Genomic DNA, 24,691 nt, shown 5'->3' on the forward strand with positions numbered 1-24,691 from the left:
CTAAATACAGTGTGTGAACCTAGAGAAAGCCAAACACCTAGGGAAGGGATTTAACCGGGATGGAGCGGAGTGGAGCCCAATCCACGGCCGTCCACATGCAGAGGGGATCGCTGGGAAAAGTTCAGCTCCGACACCGACACAAACAGCGGAGCGAGGCCTGTATTAGAGTCAGGTTAGCAAAGATAACACTATCAGCCTGATCCCCATGGGTACCAAATGCCGGGCCTTACTGGCAAATAAAGCTACAGTGTCTTGACTCCTTGGCACATTAGCTCTGATTACAATGACCTTCATTATATCAGCTACCCTTATTACAACACGTAGAAGGCGTCTCTCCCCTGGGCAAAGCACAGTGGGGGAAAGAGTAAAGGAAAGCGGCGAGATTCACTCGTAAGACTTGAGCTGTGAAAACCAGTGTTCAGACCTGTACTGTAATGTACAATTAACACCTGTAAAAACAATCCGTTGCTGACCAGTTGCTCCACTTTATGTGACTTTGGGGCTGTAGATTGTTGAATTTAAACTTATCTATTCTGCATTCTGTATACAGTTTAGGACAGTTAACTTATAGTTACAGTGTAATACTGATAGGTATAATACGGTTAATTTGAGCATTTGTTTGGAACTTTTTTTAAATTTGAGTTGTAGGATTATAGAAACAGTACTAAGTCAGAAATCAATAAGCCAAAGATATTAAAACCACAAACTCAACATCATCCGCGCCGCAGCTTTCCACAGCAAATGGGCCATAACCTCATTATAATTTTAATGTCTTTTTGATCTTTAGTTCCTTAAAATAGCATAACCAGAAAGAACCACAAATATTGTAATTGAATACAACTATTTTTGCAGATTTCATTACTTAATAACATGCTTGGCCGTACAAGGATTTAACATTGCACATCCTATGGGCACAGCCAAGCACTGTTTAATATGTAACCATGTTGTTAACCTCAATTTCCTGCCCAGTCTGCCCCTCCACAGGCCACATTGTGAGCTCTTGGCAAACGTTAACGCCGTGGTGGTGACTCTCATTCAGTCTGACCACCCTGTAGGCGAGGGGGATTCTCTCCCACAGCCCTGCTGATCCCTCCTCCAGGGCTCCGGCTCCACGTCTCATCCTCCCTCTCTGCTGGCAGGTGACTCAAAACAACAGACGCTGCCCTGAGAGAGCCACGTTCACTTAGCCTTGCCAACACATCCCCAACATGGGATGAGCTGAACTGTGGGGGTTCTGAGGACCGTCCCTTCACCCAGCGGGAGAGCGTGATGTTTGTTTTTGTGAAGAGTTGGGGAGGGAGGGGTGCGCAAATCAGCTTGTTTTGGATTAAGAACAAATCAAGAGATACTAAGAAATACGAGATGTGCCTCGACAGCGACTGGAGAGCAAGAACACCTGTAGGAGGCACAGGTTAACAACCCGCACATTATCACACACACACACACACACACACAGTATCACTCTCAGCCTCTTTTTCACATATTTGTCAAAGTATAATTCCTGAGGAAGAATAGAGGATACAATAGCAATATAGCCAAGAGTGCACTTAACAGAATCAGGGTTTAAGCCATGTTGTTCCCCTGTGACAGAATGTTAAAAAAAGCAAATAAAATTGTAACTTAATTATAGATTTATAATGAGCCACTGCACCACTGCCAAAAACAAGTCCCATACCAAGGCAAACAGGCACCTGCTGAATGCTCTCTGCTCATGGGTTTTCATAGCTTAATTAATCTAGGCCTTGGGGTATCATGACTCGTGCGTGCTGCTTGCGTGCATGTTTGAGACAATTAAGTTGTTCCAGGAAACGGAGGTGTAGCTTCAACATGGAGCGGTGACACCAATACTGCACAATACAGTGTTTGGTGTTTTCTGAAAGTCAACGATCCAATAATGTGTTTCCCATGGACAAAAAAAGAAATAGTAAATGTGTGAAATATGGCTCAATATAAATGAATTACAAAGCATTTAGTTGAATTTCACGTTCTTAGTAATTGAATACATCTACCTTCTAAATCCACAAACGTCTGTCTGTATGTGGAACGCATATCTTGCAAATAATTAATCTAATCGGCCTCACACTTCGCTTGTGCTTTGGAATTTGCCTGGGGAAGTGCAGTGCTGAGTTTAGTGCAATTTGAAAATTTGCCTATAAAATTTTCATGCAGATAAACCGGGTTGGATGAACACAAAGTTTTCTTACTACACTCTGCACCATAGACTGTTTACAAAATGCTCTGTCCAGCAACCAAACAGTAATTGACAGTATATTGTAGAACTGTTTGAGGAGGACTCACTAATGACAGGTAATAATTCTGAGGTAGAGCTCCAGAGTATTAACAAAGTAAAAGAGAACAGGCCATTCCAAACAGGCAGGTTTAGAACGGGCACTGCACTACCTATTAAATATACAGTAAATATTGTTATACCATGTACGACACACAAGTATAATTTTGAGACTCACCTTTCTGTTGAAAAATGTGTGTTGAGTCCGCTGAGGAGTTATCGCGTCTGGCCAATGCTCACTCTACTGCCATCTATTTTCTGTAGATAAACATAAAACAGCTGTTTACCATCACATGTCTTTTCTTTGAAATGAGAGATTTAAGGCACAGAGTATTTGACCAGATTGCACCAAGGATGCCACTGCTAACGTGACCAATAGCAGCTGGGACAAAAATGAATGAATCTTCAAAGCAGTTACACAAAGTCACAAACATCTCAAATCCAGAAAAATCAGGAGAATATTTACACAAAGATTGAATGAAAACTATGTTTTAATGTTTTAAAGAAGAAATTCATATTTACACAGTGATGTACATTTGTTTCTTGCACAACCTGTACCGGAATAATGAAAAGCTTTAATGCTGCCTCTTCTACAGACAAATGTAAGTCTGACAGGGGAAAACCAAGTATTGACTCTGTCTTTCATCCTCATGTGACCAAGGGAGAATCCCAGTATATGGCCACAGCTGGCAGGAGAAGGCAGAGGAAGAAGGGGGATTGATCTACGAAGGACAAGCAAATGAAACATGTCATCTTTAAAGGTGCCATGACTAACAATTTGTTTTTCTCAAACTTAAGACCCCACTCTTCCTTTTGCTGGTTGACAAGTAAAGTAAAGCTTCAGTTATAGAGGAAAAAACAGTGGTTCTAGTTTTCCTGCTCTTTAAATAAGTAGTAATATTTATTGGAAGATCTAAATGAATGTGGTAATGATGTATTGATGTGCAGTAAAATACCACAGAAATATGAGTGACTGAAATGAATTAGGACAAAAGTATGAAATTCTCATGACTGCTAATTACCAGTTTGAATGAGCCTGATAACTAAAGAGAAAAAGTATTAAATGCAATAATTATTACTAATGCTAATTACATTTCCAATTATATCACTAATGAGAACAGCTTAATTATCAACATGTTGGATAAATAAGAGTTTTGCTTTCAACCAGTGGTGATGGAGGCGGTGATGTGGTTACGACATCAAGGGCGAGCCCTCAGACCAAAAACACAAAATACAGCTATGAACTCAGAGAGAAGCTAATTGTATCTGCTTCCCCCACAGCGCAATCAAGACTGTGATGTTAGGCTTTGATTTCGCCTCGACGTCCTCAAACATCTTCTTCACCAAATTATGCCAATGAACACAGAATTTAGGAGCACTGTTCTTTAAGTCAGAGTCAAAGTCACAGAGCCAGATTAAGTTATTTGCTTTAGTTGAGACTAGGGATGCGCTTAACAATACTTATTTCCCAGTTTGATAAAACCTTGTCTGCTGTGGCTGTTTCCCCAGCTAGATAAGCAGCAGTGTACATCAACAGAAAAGTATTAATTAGTCTAACTGTCTGCTTGCTGCTGCTGACGAGCGAACATTCATAAAAAAGGAGAGACGACATGACAAGAGGTCTTCTTAACATCAGCATAGCTGGATCTCGGTATAAGAAGCACAGGTTTGGTGAGAAGTTACATTCTGTTATCAAACAAAGCAGGATGGGGGTTTGCCCTTCTCAATAATGTCTGTATTATTCAGTTCATAATAGCCGTGCTGTAATCTTTTCAACAAATAATCGACTAAATGAAATATTTCACTGTTTTATCAAAACATATTTACTCCAAACTATAAACAAAATATCAAACCTGATCTGTAGTTTCGTCAACATAACATTTAACTTTCCAACATAAAAAATAGGCAGGTAGGCAGACAGAAAGTACTGTGAACATTTGTTGTTAAATATTATACTGAACTTATAAAATGCTAGCATGAACCAATGTGCCAAGTATCATGCATGTTAGTACATGGCTAGTCCATTTGTTTAGATGATTTAGATAAACATAAGACTTTAAGAAATGTACTTATTACAGGAAAAATATTTTCTATTCTTCTTTATGTGTGGAGTTTAATTGCAGTAAGATGGTAAAGGGGCCAGAGCTCATCTATTCCCTGTGTTAAACAGTATAGGAAGCACTGATCCATCTTGTGCAGCTGAATATTTCAGTTGGTTAATGACTGGAGAACTACAAGACCCTATAATAACTCCTCCTCTCACTGATCTCCTAACAGTCCATCTGCGACCCTCCTCCACAAGGCACACTGTGCCCTGTGTGCCTGTCAAAATATTGCTGTATCACGCTCTGACAGCCTCAAAACACTCTTGATATTCCGTACATTCCTTGAGGGTGTTGCTCTACCTTTTAGGAGAGCGGAAGTGTTGCAGAAAGCCGTGTCTGAATGCCAAGGAAAGGCACGGTGGATTAGAGTCATATCTTCCACATGGCTTCTTCCTAATCCTACCATCTGAGGTAAACACAGGACCAGGTGAGGCAACACGCCTGTCTGAGACACCTCTGGAACACAGAGGGATCTCCTCCTCAACACCCACGGGACTCCTACTTCCGACTAACACAAAACTTATTCAGAGTGGGTTCAGGTAATAATCGGGAAATATCTGTTTTCCTGTTTATAGCAAATTCATAAAACTGTATTGCTTAGAAAAAGCTTTTACTAAAAAAAGCTAAAGTGATTTTACATTAACAGCAGATCTTAGTGTTTACTATATGTAGTGATGGTTTCAATACACTCTTTACTTAAAATAGACAGAACAACCAACATACATTGTTTTAGATAAACCATCAATAAGTATATGAGCACAGAAACACAAATGTACAAACATCCTAGAAAGTAATGAGTCCTTTGGCACCACTACAAAAAAAGTAAAAAATAAGTTAATATTTATTCAAGTATTATATTTTGACACTTTTCTAGCTATACATGCAATCTGTTCTCAGATCAGAACTTGAACATCTGGTTTAGCTCTTTGTGTTTTTCATGTGTTCAAAAGCTGAGCCATAAGGTGATACTTCTGTGTGTTTCACTGCCAAGGAATGTTGCCAACTTTAGTTTCAAAGTCTCTCCCTTTCGCCTCAGAGGTAGGACAAGAGGAGGAACAAAACAAACACAAGCAGAGAGGAACATTCATTGTGTGTTTTAAGATGGGGCTGATTTTTCAAATATCTTGATCATTGCGTAAAAACAGGTTTTGATACGTTGCAGCATGACTGTTTTTCAATGCATTTTTCACACATGATCTCACAACTTGAGAAAAACAATGTACACACCCATGGAACAGGTACAGGTAAAACACAAAGCTTCAGGGAAATGGGTATTCCTCAAGTGATTCTGGTATTTTCCATTAGAGTCATGACTATTTCTGGGACAGTTAGAAGCCAACGTGTAGGAAATGCTCATTTAGCAGGAGATATTCTGTGAGAAAAATTTTATTTCTGAAAGACCCTAACTTCTACACAATTTCTCCCCATGAACAGTACGGATCTCTTACTGTGCTTAAATGTTGGCAATATTTACAAGACCTAACAATGTAATGGAAGGAAGTGGAAGGAATGTATTAAAAATCAGCTGGCATTGTCGTGTGTTTCACACTTGTTTTTATATAGTGAAAAAATTCCTACAACCCCCCTAAGAAATGATGTTTAAGTGAAAACAAGGTACATTAAAGTACACAGTAATACTATAAACACAAGCCCAGGGCCAAGCCACTTGTGAAGACCTTGTCAGAACATGTGAATGAGGGAAGGTTCTGAAAAAGTGCATATTTTGATTTTGGTGATAAAACAGTAATCACAGGAGCTGAAATGTGTTAACTGTTCAGTGACTGTTAACGTTACGCCCACGTGAAGACGTCTGATCAGGTGATGTTTCATAAACATGTGCTGTGTGATGAAAACGGAATTCCGATCACAAGGAGACTTTACTCAAACATAAAGTGTCCCTGTTAATTGGTGCTTATTTTGTTGCAAATCAAATGTTATAAGCACAGAAGGAGGATAGGCTGTTTTTTCTGTGAAACGCAACTTCGGCACTCAGAGGTTTTTATGGCACCCCACAGATTGGAAATTATGATTTCACTGATGGTCACTCACTGTAGTGATGGAAACTCAAAAATGAATTTATGAAAGTTGAGCTGTAAGCCTGCCATATAAAATCATAAAATGCTTTTGTTTTGAGCACTATGTCATAAAGCAAGTGTGCGACAAAAAAACAGACAATCTGAACCTGAATGATGAGATTTTCTGAGGTTACCTTACCAACTGTTGCCCTTGGGCACAAGTATGAGATAAATATACCGTACAATATACACACCTTTGTCACGCAATGTGACTTGGGCAACAAGTCATCCAGGTTCACCATTACATGGCTCACCTTACTTTTTGTGTGCGTGTGTGTGTGTGTGTGTGTGTGTGTGTGTGTGTGTGTGTGTGTGTGTGTGTGTGTGTGTGTGTGTGTGTGTGTGTGTCTGTGTGTGTCTTTCTACACTCTCAGGGCATTTTTTAATCAGGACAAATTGTTACAAATAGATTTCAATAATAGTTTGTTTAAATTTCTCCAGTGTCTCATCTCACCTGTTTACTTTTGGCTTCTCCCAACACTGTGTAGAGATTTTCATACTTTAATTAAGATTTCTTTTTTGGGGGGGTATATAGTTAAAGGTTCAGTGTGTAGGATTTAGGAGAAAAGAATCTATTGGCATAAATTGAATATAAAATAACCCAGTAATGTGTCATCAAAATTTTATTAATTGTTGTTTTCTATACACTAGAAGAGGCCCTTTGTATTTAAATACTTTATATTTACATCAGGGGGGTCCTCTCTACGGAGGCCGCCATGTTTTTTACAGTAGTCCAGACAGGAAAACCAAACACCATTTGAGTTTGTATCACAACTAAAGGCTTCTACAGGTTCTCTGACATGTTGGTAAGGGGAGGGTGAGGTGAGGGGTATTCAGCTGCCACATGCAATTTCACCCCTAGATGTCACTCAGTTCTACACATTGTACCTTTAATGCAAGTTTTTAATTTAGGTAAAATTGCCCTTCCTCCATTTGATTGCTTAATCAGATTTTGATATATTTCAGGCCATGCTGAAACATTGGTTTTCAGTTACATAAAAGTTTTAATACCATTTTTCTGTGAAAACTTCCCCCTTTACGACCAATTGTGATTGATGAATACAGCCTGACCACAGCTGCTTTCTCAACAAAGAAAAAAACTTTTTTTTAAACTGACCCTTCCAGCCAACAGAGGGTGGTTATTTGATGCGTTAAAGATAGATTTTTGGGTGGAGTGTCACTTTAATTGCATCTAGGTACCCAGGCAATTTTAAAATGCTATTTTAAACTCAGGTTATTGACTACAGGGAGTGGCACTTTAAACTCCACAGCATGGCCCCACCTGTTTCATGCTCCAGTGGAGGGTATCACAGTGACCACAGGACAACTGCGTCACGACAACAGGCCTAGATTTGACTGTTTGCCTTTAATGGAGCATCTCAAACATCTCTATCAGCTACATCACACTGTTTGTCAGCAGTCATTGCAGTTGGCATTGGATTTAAGCCTCTTACACACAGCTCAATAGTTTTCCACATACGATGCAGTGTTCTTGCATGTCTGGACAAACTGCACTTTACTGGGGAAATCCCTCCAAGGCTCTGTAAATGAACTTAAACAAACTCTCATTTCATCTTCATACATGTTATAGATTACACAGCATTGAAATATAAGTAGTCATAGCCATGCTTTGCCTCTGGGACATGTGTTTTGGGGCCTAAAGTCATGACGAGGATTAGCACTGGTAAAGCATTTAGAAACAGTTTCAAAATACCATCATCTCACCCAATCTGTTGATTGAGTGAGGTTGAACTGGTGTGACTGCTGAGTCCTACCAATGTAGGAGAGATTGTGTGAGTCTAGAGTCTGCACCAAGTGTGTACATGTTGATTATGTATGCTAGGAGTGGTTCAGTCTTTTATTGGAAAATTTACACCCGTGCAGTGATTTATATAAATCAGTAGTGCCCACAAAGCAGTAAAACTCTAATTGTTTCTTCCATTTTGAAAGTCTAGCGTCCATTAAGGATGCAGCGAGTAATAAAAAGGACTTTTAATCAATCCTCTCTTGTTGATGAGTTGATGTGTGAATGGGCTATCCTACCTGGCAGTGCTACCATATGTTGATTTCTTTTTCTAATAGCCACCAAAGGATATAGAAGGAGATTATTTCATTGTAGGCAACTGCATTCACTACATATATCTTAATCAAAATACTCTCGAACGTAATTCATCTGAATTGTTTCAGGCCTTTTGACGTGTTTCTTATGCAATTTAACACTTGATGTATGAGCAAATTTGTGCTCGAGTCCAGCTCTTTGTGACTTTTCATCAAAAAGACATGATTCTTATGTTTGACATGATCCAGTCCCCCTAATAAATAAATCAAATGAATACAGCCCCTCTCATCTTTCCGATGCTAGTAACTATATTATAGAGCAGTTTTCAAGCAAGTGCAGCAGCGTGCCTCCTTACTCCCCTTCGCCCGCGCTGCAGTCTCTGTAGTGACCCTTTCATTGTCGGATTAGACTGGCCAACCCCTCCTCGACCGGCTGGCATGGCCACAGTAAATCCTGGAGACTGCTCATGCTAGGGACCTCGGGTAATTAATAAAATCCCCATTACATGCCTTGTGCCCGTTGTTTGCTATTTCAACACCCCATTTGTGCCACGATTACAGTCATTATCAGTCACCGCCATTAATTCTCTACCCGATGCCAGAACTGCATACTAATAAATTGGGCTCTAAAATTTTTTTACCTTTCAAGGAGTTGGTGTTGGAGCCGGGCCAGGAAGTGCCACTCCAGATTAGGAGTCATCTGGTGACTCAGAGAGAGCCCTTTGAATGGAAGGCTGCTGCATCTTTGGAGATAGTTCAAATTTCCCCTTTGATTATTTTCCTTTCCCCTCCAAAATGAATCTTTATTAAGCTTAAATCCTGAATAAAATGAAATTAGCAGACTGCAAAATATTGCTTTCTTTTCTGACTCTATTCCCATGTGCCTGCATGCAAATTATAATGCTTATTTATGCAAATGAGGTGTCGTCTTTAATTAGTTTTGCTTGAGGGCATTAAAATACATGTATTCTTTCCCAAAAAATGATTTGTTTTGTTGCTCTGTTCAGTTTAGGTTCAAAATGAATGATTATGCCGACTAAAAAGGTTTATTAATGTTGTAGTTTCTTCCTTTTTTTCTCCTCTTTTGGAGAATTATCTTCTCCACCCACTTTCCAGTACGAGTGTATTCTCAGTGAAATCGAAAAGCCTCTCCAGGCAGCACTCTGAGCACTTCTCTGACGAGCTCTCGTGAAGGTCCCAGGTTGAAACCACATGGTAGAAATGCACTTATCGAATCTGAAAGCTGTGCTCTTCATCAATTCTCTCACGATATCTGCTACATGACTGTTTGTATAATGATTCGTTATTTAACAGGAGATCTGCTTTAACTGTTGTGCATTTACATTCACATACGTGTCCTAATGTGCTGTTGAACCACTGGAAAGAACAATGTGCTCCAATCATGTGTTGATTCTATTTGCATTTTGTTCATACATCACAGATTTATACACTTAGAACATGACCAGTCTTGAGAGTGAAAGCTGTGTTATTAATCAAATGTTAATATCGATGTAAATTCAGACAGCCTGTCAGCCGCCGCGGCCCCGGCTCAAGACTGAAGCGAGCATGACCTGTTATACGACGTTCTGGCTGATTTGGGTCTTATTTTAATATTTGTTTAAAAGGATTTGCAGTGTTACAATAAATCTTCACCCTTGCACTGTTTTTATGCATTTACTGTTGATTTACAGTCCCTAGTTGAGTGGCTGTGGAACAGAAAACTGCTTTATGTCACTGTGGAAGGTGTTGGGTCAGCTGCGGTTAGAGGCAGCAACTGACTGTGTCGTGCAGTATTTCAAACCACTTCAGTTTGAAAGTGACCAACTGCAGCTCCGGTTATTGTTCAATATCATATCAGTATTCAGCATCCCTTCAGCTGCTCAGATGAGCTGAAATGGCAAGTTAAGATGCCCCCTCCCCAGCCTCCGAGCATGATTTATGGAAAGGAAGCTAAAACCATTATAGCATTTTTATTATTATTGTTCTTTCAAGGCTAATGCAACAATAGATTTTTGCATGATTGATGCGTTACACTAAACATTAGAGGATTACATTAACTTTGCATAGAACAGCTAAATGACATGAGATTACTTATTATTATTTTTCCTCCACATGATCATACTGTAAATGTAGTACATATAGTATTTCTTGGCATGTATTGATTACTATACAGTATATCCACAGAGTACATTAATGCCAACTGTCTAATGTGGCTTTAGTTGTCTGCTTTCAACATAGCTTCTTACTAAGAAGTATAAATGGCTTCCTTGTTTGAGGAAATTTGGTGAATGGCAGCGCTAGAGATTAAACAAATGTACGTGACTTTGATAGCCTCTCATCTGCCCCCTTCATTCTGCAAATTATTAAAACTCCTGGCTCTTGTGGGAGGGAATATGGCATCAATATGCTGATACTTCAATCAGCTGGGAGGAAATTCCACATGTAATAAGGCGGAATCGCTGCTCTCCGTTCCGCAGTTCCTACCACGAGCGTTGGCTCTGAGAGGATACAGCAGAGCCATAAGCCCTCTGTCATAGCGTGTGATAGAAAACGTCTTCGGACCACATCAAACCTCTTTCATGATTCTTTGCACATTAAGCACATGCACAGACAAGGTCTAAAGACTGATACAGCATCATCACACTTGATTCTTTGCTGTATTCATGTTTTTGTTTTTTTCCCATTGCATTTAAAACCAAGCAAAAAAACAGGTACACAACTTGAAAAGATATTTGACCCAAAAGTTCCAGGTCAGAACATCCTTGAACAACATTGTGTGTGTTTGGAGCTCATCCAACATAATGTGGATAAGTCCAATTGTTTCTCGTATCTATTTCCATTGAGTAGTTACATACATGATGACCTGTTTTTACAAAAAAAAACTCTTCACCTATTATGAAAGCACAATATTATTAATGTAGAAAAACTGAAGTAATAATAGCAAGGAGCCGTCTTCATTTTCATTAAAAACTGCCCTGTAACAGTGCTAAAAGGCATTTACGTTATTGATTCAGTCTTGAATCAAAGTCGTGCGGAGCCAAGACACATCCTCTATTAAAATGTTGACACACACTTTGGGGGCCTTTTACAGGCATTTGTGCGTGTGTGTTTATCATGTCCAGGCCATGCAGGCAATGATGGGCATCCAGCCAACTGATTCTTCCCCCAAAGTGCTAATTTGTGCCACTCTAGTGTGCACAACGCTATAATTACCTGAAAACGTAAACTGGAAGCTATGTCTGACAAAGACGAGAAACTGTAATAAAACTGAGCTTTTGGAGCTCAGTTGTGGTGACTCTTATAAGACATATTAATGGGATGTTTAAAGGATATGGCACTTTTCCATTTGTCTTATGGAAAGATCTTGGGCAAAACACCTGGCGCACTAAGTGCCTACAGTCTGAACACTGAGGAGAAGCTAGCAGTCATCATGTTCCTTTATAAAGCACTGTCACATCCAAAACATTTCCTATTAACCATGCACTGCACCAACTCATACCAGACTTTTCACTCCTTCAATTCATTGTCATTATTTGGCAACTTAATAAACTACCAAAGTCAGATTTCAAAACCTTTTACCTTGTAAATTATCTAAAACAATGAAACAGTAGCCTGCTTAAAAACACATCATTCATTTCAGTGAGCTCTTACTCCACTGCTCTCCCGTGCAGTAATGTCTAATAAAGCATATGTGTTCTGTAAATGAATCCAGCTGAAAAAAGGGCTAGACCACTATCCAGGTTTGTGCATGTTCCTTCATTTTCTTTGTCCCAACCAATGGCAGATTCTTTAACCAGTCGTCTGTAAATTCATATTTTCATGTTTAAAATGTTTTGTTATGGAGGGCTCTGGTAGTAGCTGGATGAGAATACCATCAAAGGAAAGTTTACACATCAGCTCATTTCCAGCTGAACACTGTAAAGGCATGAGAAATGAAAAAATTCTAAAATCTCCCTATGAATGTAATATTACTCCAGTATGGGAACATACCTACATAAGAGATCATTCAGCATGTGTTTTCTCTGAAAACACAGTGGAAATGTTTGGATCATACTTTTGTAATTATACTTTTGTCACAGTGGACCAGTGTGACACTTTGCCGGAAGTAATGGAACAAGAGGGAGAAGCCACAATGAGCTAATTGATAAAAAGCTGCAACCAATATAACCAATCGAGTTGACCAACTCCTTCCAATGTACCCTGCTGCTTAGAGACTTAGAGACTCAGGTGGTTTCATAGAATTATGTCATTTTCTGTTTTGTGGCTTTCCAAATGCTGCAACATATAGTAATAAACCATGTTTGCTTAAACCACCACCAACTGAAAGACAGAAATCTTCCCGGTTGCGACCTTAACAAGAATTAGTTACTGAGTAACAACTCAGAATTGAGTTGAGAGTTGAGAAAACTGGCCCTGCAACTTGTCCTGGTTAGAAAATCCGAGAATTTACACTCAAGAAGACGAAACATGTTTCAGAACACAGAACAGGACAGACGGGTTGAGCTATCATTTACTGTCAAGAGATGCAATTATTATAATAAAAGTGTTCAACACCAACAGTCAGTACATTCCAGTACTAAAAGTCAAAACTAACGCCAAGATTGTGTACGCCAAGAGTAAATGACTGCTGCTGTGTCTGTGAATGACACAGACAAAGAGAAAATATTTTCTGATTCTAGATTTTCCCTGTAGAAAAAATACACATAGAAAGTTGAACAAAATATTTAGTTTTGACCAAAAAATAAAATTTAAAGACTTTATTGATTGATTTGCTGAGTTGTAGTATTGGGTGATGACTATTGCAACAAACATGCCTCATCACCATGTGTGGCAGGGAGACAACATCTATCCGGAAAACAAAGCTGATTGTACCTCATCTTTTTTCACCCATCCTGGCTACATGGGCAGTGTTTCATAAGCAGATGGTGACGATGCAGCAACAGTTACAAAGATGTTGAGTGAGATAAAATTGTCATGTAACAGCAGCACAAATTTGCAGAAAAGAATATAAACATTCTCTGTAATCAAAGATTTCTGAGGCATTTATTCATACGTATGCCAATGGATAAAAATCAGAAATCAGCCCAGTTACCTTTGACTTGATATTTCAAGATTTTGAACCAATTATATCTAAAATATATTTTTATGTTAATCAAGATAGACTGAAGTATACAGAAACAATTTTATTGGTTAAGGCAATGCAGAAACTTTGGGCATTCAGATCTATATTGACATTATTAAGCCTCACATAGGCATTTACATAAAAATAGTAGTGTACAATATACTGAGCATGCAAAGAAAAGCAGCAACCTGGATTAATATTGGTTTCTATGGAAATTGTGACATTATCTCGATTATTATTATTTCAAAATTTTAAATTTCAGATTTAGTTTTAAGCCCATTCTGCAGCCGGTAGTCCTGATGGTTTTACACATACCTATTTAATATAGGATAGGTAATTAAAGTGAAATTGCTTCTTTTTTTTTTTTTTTACTTAGTCCAAGTCTGACAAAAACCACAAGAATTTGAGAGAAAACAAAATGCCTGTCAGGGCGAGCATACAAGAGGCAAAGGGGGAATCTGGCATGGCCTAAGCAAAGTCATAAAAATATTTTCCCTTTTATTTAATGTCGTCCATAATTCATTGCCAGGAAAAGCTAATCAATAGCACCTTAATGAAAACTTGAGCCATATTTTATTTTGCCGCAGAGAAGTCCCAGATCAGCATTTGTTGCCTTGTTATGTGCTGGTTTTCACCCTTGGGCTGTTTGACAGATGTGCATCACATTTGCAGATACCTTAAATATTTGCTCTCTTCAACCACATTTGCTTTATCAAAACACTACAGAGAAGAAGGGAAATTTCTGATGACAGCAATGAAGATTCAAAAGCAGAACAGCAATCTAGAACTGTTGCATATTTTAATGTTTTATCCGGGCTGTTACTTAAGATGAACATGAGAAGATACACTGCAAAATGAACATGAACACTGACTGACTTTAGACGTTCTCCACAGGGGACACAGATATTCTGCACCAAGACTCGAGGTCTATGTTAATATCTGATTTAAAACAGTATATTGAAAAGACATACTGGTGTCTGGATTTTATATCTCAATTGTAAATACAATAGTGTAAATATTTTTTTTTTTAACTTATATGCGTACTGCATGGAGACACAGTCAGGATTAAACTGGAGTGTATAACATGCGTATGTAATCACAGACCTTCACAGACACAAAAAAAAGACACACATTTTTTAGGTGTCGTTTTGTTGACCTGTGTTTTCTGTTGTGTTTTGACTCTTATTTTTGCTTCTATACTTGAAAGAAGAAGTGCTTTTTATTTTCCAATTTTTTTCTGATAGATACGGACTCTACCCAGTAGCCAAACCATCTAGTCTAATCATTTTGTAGCAAAAACTTTCTACACTGCAGAGCTCACATTGCATGACAAATCTTTATCTATTCCAGTTTCTGTTTTAATAAAAACACATGTAGGGGATTTTACCACAAATAAACTGCAGAACATTAAGGGCTACACCACATGGTAACACTTTGTCATCACTTTGTTACACTTTGGACACACTATGCATTAGATACAGTTCAATGCATTTGATATATTCATTTATTTTTTCCTTTGCTTAACTTATCTGCCACATGTAATCACATCAGACTGGCATTTAAGCGAGAAGGTGTAAAACGCGGTGACTGCTTGAGAAGTGACTGCTGAGATGCACAGCTAATTGTTTCCAGTGATCCTTGTCAGCGTACAGTATGCTCCGGTTCTAGTCAACTATCTATGAACTCAGACAACAATTACAAGGGAAAAGGTCATTTTTCATGCTCTGAAAGGCATCCTAATGAACTGGTATCCACCTATTTAACACAAGTCTCCAGTCCACTAAAACAGACTTTCCACAGACACCACACTTCGTGTTGCCCGTGAACAGGAAGAGAGGGTTTTTGTTTTGCCATTTGTGTCAGGGGCAATGACTCTAAACCTTAGGAAACTTGTTTAATGCCTGCATTCAGGGTAAACAGTTATTCATCAAAAAATAATAATGTCTCAAAGGTCAAGCCATAAAAAACAATATCTGCCCTCTTTCCATTGCAGACTGCATTAGTTACTGGTAATGCCATGCAGAGCGTTTTGATGGCAAGGTGCTGGGTTAAAAAAATTGCATATACCGCCAAGAACCTGAGGGTCGGGACAGGTTTATGACTTAAAATGAACTCATTCCACTGTCAAAACCGCAAAGTATTATTATTGTGAAGAGGACTATCAACTTACCCAGGACGTATACGTTTTTGTATCGATATGGAATGAGTGTGTACAGAGCTGTCCGGTGGCTGCAAATTGTTTCAATGTATTTGCATTGTCAGCTTGAGGTGAGAGGGTGGAGACCTGCCAAGCATAAGGCTCTGGACCAATGCCATGACAGCTGACAACTCGGGCACAGCCATGTGTGCAGCGTTGCACTTCTAACAGCCAAGACCCCAGATCAAGTAAATCCTAATCAGACAGTTAATATGGCTCTAATATGAAAATTCATATTTCTACTCCGAGTGTTTCATGTTCAAAAGGGAGCACATGTCATTTGGCATGCCTTCATAAAACACTAGGGCTTCCATCAGTCACTGATTATTGCAATGAGGAATTAAAATCCCAAAACACAAAGGAACTAGCAACACATTGCTTTGGCTGTCAGAATTAACTAGTGGAAGTGACCTCAGCCTATACACACTGAAGGAGGAGGAATCACATCCAATTAGTAAGACAGGAATATTCTATCAGACGTGCATTCATCGCGGATTAATAAAGATAAAAATAAAGCATATTCATTTTCATCAAATTTGTCCTTACGTTCTACAAATCTGAGGTAAGTTAAAATCAAAGTATTTGTACATCTAAGGAAACTGACATTGATAACCACACTGTTAAGGCACAGACCCGCTGCAGTTTGTCAGTGAAGACTGGCTGAGGAAGGCAGTGCTGAACCGCTCGTCTTCTCTCCCTGTTTACGCTGATCCCTCAGGCCATTTGTTTGCAGCACTTCCTTGCCCCACAGCACCATGCATAATGCAGGAATGAAAATGTTAACAGTGGCAAATAAAATCTGCAAGGTGCCCCCACAAATCAGGGCAGTTTAGGAGCACATTTAATCATCCTTGCATTGGGGACAACGCACAGCAATTAATTGTGGCATTTCAAAGAAGATCAGAACCCCATTTTTCCAGGGCCCTCTGAGCTTCTTGTTCTGTTGCCCCATCCACAGCTGTCCAATGGAAGTGGTCTCTGCGCATCTGTGTTAAACGTCATTTCAGCCCAATTATGTTTATCATCTCTGCTTTCAAGCAGATGAGAAGAGAACTCTTATAGAGAGTTGCAAAGAATTGCATCAACAGAGCCCACCCAGACTAAGAAATAACAAAAAAAACAGCCATTGTTTGAAGAGGGTCTCCCATGTATATACACAAGTAATCCAGTGTAGATCTTGCATTTCTCCAGCACGCTCGAAGACAAACACGTTACAGCACCATATGGTGGTGTCAGGAAAATAAATAATTTAGAGAAATTCATGTGCGGTGTGCCGATGAGCAACCACATAAATACCAACACAGACATCCTCATACTTAACCCTTCTAATAAGAACCCTCTGCAGGGAGGGGGCACAAAGAGACAACCACAATATTGAGCGTTAACTGGATTGAGAACTACTTTGGAATTTCAAAGACTGGGACTGGCAACTGTCTCTGGACCTAAGGACAGTATTTCGTGCAGATACAATCTGCACTGCCTTTCAGCACTTCCTGAACACGAGACAGTCTAATCTAATGAACTGGGGGGGGCGAATCTGCTCAGGCTTTTAGCCTAGTGCCAGCATACCTCCTCTCACATCTGACTGCAGTCAAAAATCCACTTGTTATTTTTATTTCCACTGTATTTTCCCTGAGGTGCACTCTGCGTGGCTTGAGTCATCATTGTTCAAGTCTTTTGAGTTGGAAAAAAACACACATAAGCACACACAAGCTGGTGGCAAGGTTACAGTCAGTCAGACAAGGGGCACTCGTATTCTGCCAACCCCAGGGAAAACTCACAGAGGGCTCCGGAGAGACGGAACAGAGATGTGCCGTGTTGCTGACATGGCAGCCGTCACGTCACACTAACCGGTAAGAGTGATGTGCTCAGACAGCACAGAGATTTGTAGAATACTGTAGTGGCTTCTAACCAAAACAATGAGGGGTCTGAGGATTAAATGACCCGTGGTTGCCTTCTTTATACCCTAATTTCTGCATAGGAGCATAAAAGAGCAAAGGGAACGAGACATGATTAGATAATAGGCTTTTGACGGATTGAGATGTCCAGAAAAACAAAGTGATGGCGTATTACTGCTATATGGAGATTTATCTTCATCGGATTTCAAACTAAAACATTTTAGTTGACTGTGAAGGGTGTCTACAAAGTGATATTAAGCAGGTAATATTCATTGTTAATGAATTAAATATTAAAAATCCAAATTCATATATTTATATATTAAAACCTTTTATCAATAAGACCCAGTTGAGCTTTTTGCCCATGTGCTTGCTGTGCATTTGTGGCACACTGAGGAACAGAAGCAGCCTCTAACACATGTACGGTAACAGGTGCCAGTCAGGTCTGCAGAGAACATGTGAATCACACAGAGAAGAGACAACATAAGCAAATAATGAAGAAAATGTTACGCTATGAAAGCATCACTACAGCAGATGTATGTTCTAATATATATATATATATGTGTAAATATACAGTATGTACTGAGCTTTTTGTTATCTCTTTCATTTCAGTTACAATGTGTCTACATTTAAAAACAACTATCGTAGCTGCACATTAAGCTTTTTTAATAATAGTCCCTTTTTTATTTCTTTTCTGTTTTCACTCTTCATTGGTGCTGGCCAACATCAATTGCCTTCCTAAGAGTTAATAAAGTGGTTGGATTTAATCATAATTTAAGTGCAATAAATTAGGAAACCACTTAAAGTCCCAAAATGATAGGCTGGTCAGGGAAAAAAGGTTGACTTCTGAATTTAAAAGCTGGAATGTGGCAGATGAAGGAATCTCCCAATGTAAAACATAAATCCTCCTGTTACCAAGATGTTACTCTGAATGACCCTGGTTTAATGTTCAATTCTCTGCCAATGGAAAACCTCAAAACTGTATCATAACTCAGTCTATTTTTAGACACTTCTCAATCCTCTCCTCTCATTTTTGATTAAAGACTTCTGTAACATTACCAGCGAGAAACTTATTTTCATCTTTAACACAGTACAACAGACAGGAATTTGTTCCAATTCATTTCAAACCAACAGCATCATTGTCAGTGATACAGCAGCACAGAAGCAGCGGTGGGGGGATCCTGAGAAATGACAGGCTATCTGCTGATCAGTGTTGCAGGACAGAGACATTACAATGTGACAGATAATATGACAGGCAGTGACAGATAACACTTTTTGTTGCACAGAATTTGCTTTCTTCAAACAGCCGTACAGAATATTCAAATTTAAAACTGAACCAACATAGCTAGGTAAAGTAAAAAGCTAAAAGCTCCCTGAATCAACAAAACGTTTACCTCAGACATACATCAAACCAAATCCATGCTGCATTACCTCAACTGTATTTCTTGATAAACACACTGAAGCGATACTGCAGTGATATCACAAATTGTAAAACTGTAAATGGGTACGAGGAGCTTTAAAACTTTAAAATGCTGTCACCATTAATCACGCTGTCTTTCAGGGAGCACAGGTACAACAATGTCTGCTGCTAACATTTTCATGACTTGGGAAACTGCAGGCTTTTAACATGATGCGTCTCTCTTTAATGAGCACATCAGGACAATGCAAGAGAACACAATAAGCAAAACAAAAAAAATGGTGGCCTGAGTTGCTCCACATCCATGATAAATCACTGCCACTTTTATAGCCTCTAATAAGTTGATGCAAAGCCATTTTTCTTCCTGCCCATCGTTCAAACATTTAAGGCATATTTACAAGGAACTTGTTAAAATATTTAATAATATTTAGTGGCAATTTCGGAGCAGCCTGTCATAGTGAAATTTATTGCCTTTAAGTGTTTAAAAAGGCGATGACATGAATAACAAACTGTCAAAATTTCCTAATTTGCATAGACAGGCCATAACTCCTGATACCTTGCATTAAAAAAAGAGGTTTTTAACAAAACGAGTCATAAAAAAAGCATTCAAAGTGAGTGATGGCAAAGACTCTTCCACAAAGTCGCACCACAGAGACAGCTTCCCCCCACTACAGATGCTTCCGAGATCAAGTCAGCCAATAAAAGAACATATATCCTGCTGCTTTGACTTATTTATCCTGTGTGGATGAGCTCAAGATGGAACATCTCCTATAGGCAAGCTTAATTAATTGTGATAAAAGGGCTAATTCAGAGGCTGCACAAGAAAAGTGAGCCAAACAATAATATTCCCCACAAATCATCTCTGCCCGTCAAATATTTCCTCCATAACTTTCCAATTCAAAGTCCTTCGGACGTGAGGCTTTTGTTAAGGAACCTCATGGAGCCAAACAACCTCCCACGCATCGCTACCGTCCTGTGCACACTTGTGACTAAAATCATCAGATTAAATTGCAGCTGCCGACGATAAACTCTATTGTCCTTTGTTTGACTCATCAAGATGGTGGCCATGTTTGATCCTGCTTCTTCTTCCAGATTCAGTGGTTTTAATGATGAGACTCAGTGACCTAGGCCTGCCCTGGCTGTCCCAGTCAGAAAAGGGCCCCCGTTGACACTGATTGCAAGGCTATGAGTAGTCTCTCCCCTGTGCCCTCTCAGTGCAACTCTAATTAATAGCCAATTCATCTTCTCTGATCTGAGCCAGCACATGGAGTAATATATCGTTAGTTTGGCAAGCAAGCTATTAAAGTGTAATAACCAAGTACCAGCACTCGATTTGGAAGAGTAGCACATACTTAACCATGAAGTGGAAACAATTAATTTATTGGAGGATCTCCTGTAACCAATCATTTACTAGCACTCACACTGTGATGCAAAAGTCATCCCCTGTTGTGTGTGGCACAAGTCAATGACGTGTTTTGGGCTCAGAGCCTGAGACCTCTTGCACTATATAGTTATGTAAGCCTCATCTAAGCACCACTGTCACACTTTCTGCTATAAAAAAACACTTGAAATGGACATCTGCGAGGAGGTAATTCATTACAAATAGAGGCCTGCTCATTTACAGGTTACCTTATCACAGTTACACAGAAGTATTTCTTCAAGGTGAAATACATTTTATTCTTCTTGCTGTAAATGGTCTAACACATTGATGATACTTTACCTTGGACCAGTTTTTATGTGAAAGAACCATACTGCAGATATTCATTAGGATTTATGCTTCAACACAATAATTTATCATGATACAGGTCCCTAAAGAAACAGCAACTGCAAGTCAAAGCTATTATTTTTTGCAAAGTTTATCGAGAATAATTGTTTTGCTTACATGAAACAAACTATTTAAAATCAACACCAGGATGACATTTTTGTTACATACAAATGACATCAAATGATATTGTGTCAGAAATGCAAATGAAAAATGAAAAGAGAGAAGATGCATACTGTGTGTATGTATTGGCTGCTATATATAAACTATATTTCTCTTGCCACAGATTCACAATGCTACCATTTTTTACACAACTGAAAAGATCTCGAACCTAGTGTTTTGTGCGTTTGCTTCATTATCAGCTGTGCACAGTGCTCTTTGCCCCGATCTTGCTCTGACTCTCTCTGTCTGTAACAGTCAGACTGACCATCAGCAGCACAAGGCGACATCCTGCCTGTGTCGATGCCCCCTTAAAACATCCATAAAACCATGCAGGATTCTACATGGTTTTATGGATGTTTATCAAACTCAGCAACAGGTGAGACTGTTGTAGTCTTTACTCAATCTTGTTTTTGTATTACTTCCAGATTAAACGCATTAAATGTGCAAATGTGCTGTTTTGTTGTAAACTGAAAGAAGCTGCTTAGATTTTTTCTAAATGAAGAATTCTGTCAAACAACGGGCTTCTCCTGTCATTCTCTATACCACAGCTCAATGTTACACAAAGGTCTGAAAGTCTATGCTCATAATAAGCAAACTAGAAAATAAAATAATCAATAAACGTCAATTACGACACCCAGCGCAAAGCAGTCCCGCTTTTTCTCTATGATGATAAGAATTTCTACTCAGTGGAAAAACTTTAAACAAGATAAAACATTTTTAAAAAAGTTCAGAAACTGGAGGGAAGCACTCACCGGTTGCTTCAACACATTTGGCGAGACCACCAAACCAACCAATGCTAACTGCTTGAAAGAGTTTTCTTTAGTTACTGTTTTACTTACTAATGATAACTACACATGGCAGATGAGGGACTTTGCTAAAGCAGAATGAAAAAAGCAAGGAAAGCCAGAATACACTGACATACACAATCAGATGTACTGTACAATACACAGAAACATCTATTCATGGTCCAACAGCACAGCTGACATCAACAACATCATTGGTTGAAACTACAACAGTTAAAAAACAATATGTTGTGCACAGTATGATTCACTCCAAATCCAAGTAATTTTATTTGTCTTATCTCAGACAGAACAGCTACAGACTTAGTTACAAAAACAACTCATTTGTCCTCTTTCTCGGTCATGCACCTTAGAACAATAAAGCCTTCCTGCAAACTTTTATAATTGCAGGAAATAAATGAAAACACATAAGACTCACTCTTATGCTTTTGGCCTTCCTCTAAACCAAAACCTTTAAAACCCATTATTCTTTTTGCAAGAACTAATGACGTTTTTTGTCTCTTCAGCTTAACACACTAATTGACAGTTTTTTTGGAGGATAGCCCAGATGGAAAAATAAGTACCCCCTTAAAGACCCAACTCCCTTGCTCATTCCTCTAGCTTTAAGTCCCTTATTAATTAAACTTTCACCAAGTCAGGATTTTTTATTAAAAAGATAAAGTCTGCTGTACCGTAAAACAGAACTAGCCTATTGTCTCTGAAGCTAAAATTTTATTTCTATAAATAAAAGAGACTTTTTAATACTGTCATCTGCAGCAGAGGGACTGGGACCAAATGATCCACACAGTACAGTAATTAGAGGGCGATTTTCATCCCAACTGCTCTAGAATTGGTCAGCTTTAACCAATACCCTTTACTTCAACTGAATAAATACTCTAAGACTGTTCATTTTAGCATCATGAGATATTATTTACTGTGAGGCAAAGAGAGGCAGTATCATCACGCTCAGAAGAGACTTTAGTGTAAATATCTGTTTTGCCACTGCTCTATCTCTAGCCATACATCTCAGACATCCTGGCACACTGATGTTCAGAGGGGAAATTAAGCTACAGCCAAATATTGACTGCAGTTTTATGATCAGTCATCCACGTGATCAATCAAATCCCTCTTGTGTCATTAACTTTGCAACACTATTTGTCAATCACCATCATAAGACAGGGATTGTTTTGCTCCGGCTAGGATGAATTCTCAATTTAACAAAATAAATAAAAAACAAAAAAACAATGTTAGGTGTATTATTAAAAAAATATGCTTGCTTCTAAGAATGCTGACCACCATGCTAGCCTGTGGTGCTATGAAAATGAACAAAAGGAAAATGTGTTTTTACATTAATCGAATGAAGCATAAAAGACATGAGGAAAAGAAGTTAAAACACTATAATGCTCTGACAGTAAAGTTCAATGACTCTTATCTCAGCTTATCTACCAAACAATTCCACTAACATCTGTCTGTATGTGTAACTCATATCTTGCGAAGCTTTGATTTTATTGGCTTCACACTTGGCATGTGTTTTCTTAGTGGTCCAGGGAAGCGCGGTGTCAAATAAGGTCTGATTTGGAAACGCGTTCAATATATATATATATAAATGTTCAATATACATTTTAAAAACTTAATGAAGAGGCAACCAGCGTTACAAAAAACAACAGAATCCTTTTTGCAGATAAACCAGGTAGGACAAACCCAAAGTTTTCTAACTTCACTCTGCACCACAGTGTTTATAAAAAGATCCACACACAACACCAAGCACACAAACAAAAGAAAAAGTGACAGTATATTGTAGGTCTGTTTGAGGAGGTCTCACTAATGACAAGGAATACATCTGAAGTAGGTCTGGAGAATTACCACAGTCTAAGAAAACGGCCCATTCCAAACAGACATGTTTAGAACGGGCACTGCATTAGCACCATAACTGAAATTACTTATGAAAATGTTTCGTTATTAACAAAAACAGAGCTGAAATATGAAATGTTGTTTCATGTATAATAATATACTACAAGGAAAATCTAAAAGTATCTCTGGTACTTTAAGTTTCTGTTTTGTTTTGTTTTTCCCACTGTGCTGATAAATGCACTTCAATAATGAGCATCAGATACTGTCAGGCAGAGTTCTCTAAATGTAATCAGCTGCTTTTAACCACAAATCTTAAGTGAAAACAGGGGAACTGCCTTAAGGGAATCGCTGTAAAGGATCTCAATGGGCTTTTTTGTAGATGTGTGTATCTGTAGAGAAGGTAAAGAGGGTCAACATCTCATCTACTCATGTGCAACCTGTAGTGTGTGGGTCAAAACAATTGTTATGACAGTCTGACACTTATACGAAGGCAGCACTTAGACAGAGGATTACAGACACTCGCAGCGTTAAGGTGAGTTAAGTTGCCAGAAAAGCAATGTATCATCCGCAGACGATCATTATGCCACTTCCACAGTCACTGCCGTACAGCCAGCAAATCACAGCCAATTAAGATCCCTTCAAACTTACAAGTCAAGCATCACTTGTTGTGCTGTCCATAATGGGGTTTTATGGATATGAAGCAGTTCTGATGGCTGTATTGGTCTTGTGATGAATGTTAAACTTTACAGGAAACGTGGCATGACAAAGACGGGTGTTAAACAGGGTGTTAAACTAAACAGATAGTTTTGTGCAATTTTCAGGGGCAGACAGAAGGGAAGATGAAAGACGCTCTGGGAACTCTGCAAGTATGATCCAATTCTATCACTTCATGAGAATCACACTTTCTACTTATTCGTCGGGATAAACAATTCAGGCCTGTTTCCCAAATTTTTTCTGTCAGTTTTCTGTTTTCTGCTAACG

General features: G+C 38.8%; 1 protein-coding gene across 1 annotated transcript in view; it reads right to left on the minus strand.

Moving 5' to 3' along the window:
• Positions 1-24,691, minus strand: part of casz1 (castor zinc finger 1) — a 163,360-nt gene that overhangs the window by 130,066 nt on the left and 8,603 nt on the right. The window contains exon 3 of the mRNA XM_069526243.1: positions 2,466-2,545. The gene's annotated coding sequence lies outside the window, so the exon portion shown is untranslated. The remainder of the gene's footprint in view (positions 1-2,465; positions 2,546-24,691) is intronic.

The sequence above is a fragment of the Paralichthys olivaceus genome, chromosome 6, assembly GCF_024713975.1.
Source record: "Paralichthys olivaceus isolate ysfri-2021 chromosome 6, ASM2471397v2, whole genome shotgun sequence".
NCBI classification, from domain to species: Eukaryota; Metazoa; Chordata; class Actinopteri; order Pleuronectiformes; family Paralichthyidae; genus Paralichthys; species Paralichthys olivaceus.